The sequence below is a fragment of the Bufo gargarizans genome, chromosome 4 (assembly GCF_014858855.1).
Source record: "Bufo gargarizans isolate SCDJY-AF-19 chromosome 4, ASM1485885v1, whole genome shotgun sequence".
NCBI lineage: Eukaryota > Metazoa > Chordata > Amphibia > Anura > Bufonidae > Bufo > Bufo gargarizans.
The window spans coordinates 504,355,299-504,361,298 of record NC_058083.1 but is presented as its reverse complement, the minus strand read 5'-3'; the positions used below and the strand labels follow the sequence as shown (position 1 = coordinate 504,361,298).

Below are 6,000 nucleotides of genomic sequence, written 5' to 3'. Positions count from 1 at the left end.
TAGTCTATGGGAAGGGAATTCCATTGTGTCATTCACACTTGTCATTCCATAGAAAATAATGATCCCACCTAATCTCAATTTAGATCAATGCTACTGTGTTCGGATAGTATGTCTGCTAAAGATTTATTTGAGGTGTCCTATGGTTCTCGTCTCCAAGGCCCATCTTTCTTCCCATTATACTCTATGGGCATTCCATTGTGCTATTCGCCTGTCATTCCATAGAAAACAGGAAAAATCCAAAGTTATTTCAATTGTAAAAGATGTTACTGTACACGGGGAAGGTCTGTGGTAAAAGATAAGTTGATATTTTTTGCAGATTTGCCTACAAATCTGATACTTTGCTTCCCATTATACTCTATGGGCATTCCGTTTGGCTTCATTATAGTCTATGGGCATTCTCTTCCCATGTCAAAGTCTATGGGCATTCCATTCTGTCATTCCTTTTAGTATGCCCCCAAACTTAGTCATTCATCCCCAATTATAACCAAGACTTTAAGAACTTTGCCGCCATGTTTGATAAGTGTTAAAGTTTTGTCATTTTGACTCGGGCTGTGCTCGGGTGACCACTGACTGCTATATATATATATATATATATATATATATATATATATATATATATATATATATATATATATATATATATATATAGTACAGCTATCACTTTGGCATGACGTGCAGGGTGACAAAGTCCCACTAACTCCGCACTACTGTGTCCCGCTGTGGAACTACAAAACCCAGAATTCCCTGCTGCCTGCCCGGGAAAAAAAGATGACTACTGAGAAGTCCACGGACTACATTTCCCAGCAGCCTCCGGGGCAGTGTGTACTGCGCATGCGCGCGGCTGTCCGGGCGCTGAATACGGGACCGCAGTAGGAGCGGAGGCAGCATCCTTGTACCGAGAGCCCGGGGATCCTGTGCAGCCAGCCCGTCACCCTGGAGTCCCTGCCCAGTGCCATAATCAGGAGGGAGATCTCCAGATCCTACCAGGAGGTAAGTGATCCCTGTGAGATCCCTTCAGAAACTTCATATCCCGGCACAGCAATGCCTGCAACTACAGCTCCCAGCATGTCCTGCCTCCCAGCCTGGACACATCTGCTGTGAGCTGACCACTCCAAGCACGCTCTGGCAGCCAGCTGTTGTGGAACTGCAACTCCCAGCAGACCCTGACGTGAAACTAACTCCCAGCAGATGGGGAAGGCTGGAATATGTAGTTTCCTAGCAGCTGGTGGTTGTAATTTTATAGCTGTGGTGTGAGAATGCTGGGAGTTGTAGTTGCACTGTTTGCGCCAGTCCAGGGGAGGTGCAGATTACTGGAGATGATGGGTGATAACACTCTGATCGCCATGTCCTGTTACGACGCACATCGCATTTCATACGTAGATCTTCTGACAACTCAGAATAACGAGGAGGTAGTCGGGCTAGGAGGGGTTATGTGTGCGCCAATTTATTAGAGGAAAAAAAATCCCTTTATCAAATAAGGGATTATCAAATATCCTGGATTATCAGATGTCTCATGGGTCGTTCCCTCTGTGGATCAGTTACCAAACAGCTGATCGATGGGGATGTCAGATATCGGGCCTTCTATATATGAAAGGAGTGGACAAAACCTTTAAGGCCTCTTGCACACTGAACGTTGTGTGCACTCTGCATTACGGAGGCGGACCCATTCACTTGAATAGGTCCACAATCACGGAGATGTGGAACGGAAGCACGGATCGGAACTCATTAGTGCTTACGTGGTGTTTCTGTCCGCACCGCAAAAAAATAGAACTTTTTTTTGTGGTGCGGACGGATCACGGAACCATTCAAGTTGAATGGGTCTCGCTCCTTCCTGGCCGCCGCACGGAACGGACGCACAACGTTTGTGTGCAAGAGGCCTAAGTATGTGATGCAGTTATTGGAAGACTGTCTGTACTGAAGGCAATGCAAGTCATGGGCAGCACGTGCCCCAAAAACTGCCCTGTGTGAACCCGGCCGTGTATCCTCTTCTTCGGTCACGTGTCGGCTGCGCTCCGGCTGTCACCCTTCACCGCTCCGTAACCTTAATACATTATTTATTGCTAAAGCCGGCGGCTGAGACCAACACGTCCCTCCTCGCTGAGGTTTTTAGTTCGATCTGTTTCTTGGGTGACCACCAGTCCGGCCGCCATTACGGGGTTGTCTGGTTTCCCAAAAGCCTGAATGGCGTATTGGCCCTGACTGCTGCGGCACAGCTGGGCAGACGTGTAGTTTGAGGTGCGTAGAGACGTTGGGTGACAACCCACTGGACACTGTCATGGCAGCTGTTAGTGGTTGTCACCCAGAAACAAGAAGATGCGGATTCCGGGTCTCCACGGATGAGGATGGACCGGAGGATGTTTACTAGGAAGTCACGAGATAAGGATGTGTTAGAGGAGCAGGAAATGTCATCTGTGAGGAGGCTTATTCAGCTCTTACCAAGCGCCCCTTTAAGGCCGGGTTCACACTCAGGTTTTCCAATGTAGTTTTAGAAGCCAAAACCTGGTGGAGATCCTAAAGAGCGGCTAAGTAAAAACGACAGATATTACTTCACTTTTATTTTTTAAATCCACTCCTCGCTTTAGATCCGAAAACTGCAACGTGTGAACACAGCCTAACCGATCCCTCATGAATCCTCCACACTCACAGGTCAGGTCAAGCAGGCTTGTGTTTTCAGTGGGGAAAGTGGGATAATCCTCTCCCAAAAAGGACTCGTGCACACGACCATATGTATCTTACAGTCCGCAAAAAAATACAGATGACGTCCGCGTGCATTCCGTATTTTGCGGAACTGAACAGTCCTATCCTTGTCTGTAATGCGGACAATAATAAGACATGTTCTAATTTTTTTTATGGAGCGGACATACGGAAACTGAATGCACACGGAGTACCTTAAATTTTTTTTTTTTTTGAGGACCCGTTGAAATGAATGGTTCCGTTTACGGTCCTCCCCTCCCTACATCATTGGTGATAGTGGCAGGGGTCCCCCTCCCCCCCCACATCATTGCTGGCAGCAGCAGTTCCGATCGGAGTCCCAGCTCCCGGTTACCATGGCAGCCAGGAGTCTCGCTACCTATGAGAGGGAGCGCCCGGCGGCCACGGCGCACGTGAGTATAATGCTGCTCACTGACATATCATGGCAGCCAGGACTTCAGTAGCGTGACTCCTGGCTGCCATGGTACCCGATCGGAGCCCCAGCATTACACTGCTGGGACTCCGATCGGCACTGCCGCTCCGTGATATTGCGGTCCGGCGATATGCACAAAATCCATATCGTGGCACAAATTTATATTGCATATCGCCTATACCGCCCACCCCTACATGAGCTCTAACACCTCTACCGTCCATGGGCAAAAAGGATTAGGAATCTTTAAATCCAACATGCCTGAACCTTCTTTTCTACAAGGTCTGCTGTCGGGGGAGCAGTGACTAGTGCTGAGCACGAATATTCAAAAAGCGAATGTTTATCTCCAATATCGCCACTTTGAGAATTCGCAAATATTTAGAATATAGTGCTATATGTTAGTTTTTCGAATATTCGTCATTTTTTCCATCTGAACACGACTCCTTCTTGCTTGTGGGCCAATGAGTGATTGGCCCAAAAGCAATTTGAGCAGGGAGGAATCATGACTTCAGATGGAAAAAAATGACTAATATTCTAAAAAAAACTAATATATAGCACTATATTCTATGGTGCTATATATTCGTTTTTGACCCACACCTGTATTGATTGTGTAATATTTGCATATTACGCAATCATTACCTTGCCGATTTTCGAGTAATAAAAAAAAAAAGGGGGTAGAATATAACGAATATTCAAATTCGCGAATATTCTCCAAAATATTTGTGAAATATCACAAATTCGAATATGACCCCTGCCGCTCATCACTATCGGTGACGCCCCCATACAATTCGGATAGATGTCTGGGCCTTGTAAACCTACAAAACCTCTGTCTATACTTGACAGCACAACATTCCACCTGGAAAAACATCCAATATCCTAGCAAAAAAGCAAGTGGCGATCATATATCCAAAATAATATCAATTTTATTATATATTAAAATATGTAGAAAAAGGGGGCAAGATGGAAAGCGGTAAACAGAGAAGCGAAGGGCAAAATATACAGCGGGACTGTCATGTAACCCCACAAGGCAATTAGGCACTTAGCTGGTACCAGGTCAAATACTGTGACTCACGGGCACCCAAAGTCTGTGCCACTGATAATAAATAGCACCCCAAAAGGGGACTATATGGCGTGATACACAATAGATGGGAATTCCCGGGATGTCCGTGAGATACAGTCGGCGTCCTAGACAGCATATAACTAGCAGGCTTAATACAATGTATCCGCAGCCTAGTCTATAACACAGTACATATATACAGCCTAAGGGATAACGTAGGCCTAATATGGATATGGTCTATAGTAAAACGTGGAATGGTGTCTTATTACACCTAACACAGGACGTACCTGAAGACATGATATATGTGACCCTAAGCGCAAGACCTTGACGCGCGTTTCACCTCAGCGGCTTCGTCAGGAGGTATCAGAATATGAAGTAGCAGGATATATATATATATACTCGAGATATAAGTGGGAGGGTTTACCTGGGTTGCGAACACCTGTGGTCTAACACAGCGGGCGTGGAAGCACCATGATCCACAAAGCCATCTCTCAGCGCGTCCCCGCCAATGCACCGCCAATGCACCGGCGCATGCACGGCGCATAATGACGTATCGGAGCACGTTGAGATGGCGCCGTGCAGTGCATGCGTGGAACCGCGACCCAGTGAAACGCAGGTGACCCGCAAACACAAGCAAATGGAACTAAGCTGGTGCAATTTAGAAGAAGTACGGAATCCCTGTATATAACAATCATCCATATTAGGCCTACGATTATCACATATTTGTAGGTGCTGTTATTTGCATGTTAAAATATGACAGTAACATATCTCTAAATACACTCTACATAAATGAGCGAAACGTCCAGCAATTAATACACCAAGTTAGATTATACCACCAATCCACATGATTGCAGTATAATGTTGATTACTAAGGATGGTATAGCACATGATCAAAGTTAAATAAATATTACAATAATAAATAGAAAAGACACATAAGATAAACCCCATAAAAGAAGTCCATAACAATCCATAGACATAGTGATTGACACAATAATTCATATAAAATATCTAGTTCATAATCTACAATAATTCATAATGTCCTGCATCACCTTGATTCAGAGTAGACTAAAAGTGCCTATAGTGTATAAGATACTGAAATAAAACTCAGTCTATAATAATATATTGTGCATGGTATTAGTGATAAAGTATCCGTGCCAAGAGTTACTGGACACACTACTGATAGTGTAAAGTGTATATGATATCATAAAATGGGGCGAGAGTGCCAGAAACAATCCATCAAAGACATGGTTATGATGATTATAACAGTGGTAGAGGTGGCAACCCGTTAGGGAAAACGACCCCACCAATGGTCCACTCATGGGATCGGTTGTGGCACTCCCGACCCATCGCCCATAAAACCAAATCGACCAACAGTTAACTCGACACTTATATAATAATGACGTGTTAGTTTATGCAGAGATTACCCCCAGGTGATTCTGTATCACGGAATAACTAAACTGCAAGTCCCCAAAGATAATACAGGGAAGGGACCCAGCCGATACACATAATCTTCAGTGTGATACATTCCATGTGTGTTTTTATCCATTTCGGGTCATCTCTAATTGGTTCGAAGCTCTTCTTCCCCCCCTGGTTGCTTGTTGGATCAGTTGCCACCACATCCCATATAGAGGATGGAACAATAATCTAAAAAAAAACCAACAATATTATAATGACGAATTAAAGAATACTAGAACTAAAACCTGCTATACCCTACAATTTTAAAATTTGCGCTGTTCTTATAGAAAGGAGGAGAAGCTATTGGACTCATTGAGGCCATACGGGGCTTCAGTGTCCAGGACAACTATCCATCTGGTTTCTCTAC

The 6,000-nt window shown here is 44.7% G+C and overlaps 1 protein-coding gene across 1 annotated transcript in view; it reads left to right on the top strand.

Moving 5' to 3' along the window:
- The first annotated feature begins 860 nt into the window (after positions 1-860).
- PACC1 (proton activated chloride channel 1) overlaps positions 861-6,000 on the top strand; it is a 37,581-nt gene continuing 32,441 nt past the window's right edge. Inside the window, exon 1 of the mRNA XM_044290581.1 lies at positions 861-990. The gene's annotated coding sequence lies outside the window, so the exon portion shown is untranslated. The remainder of the gene's footprint in view (positions 991-6,000) is intronic.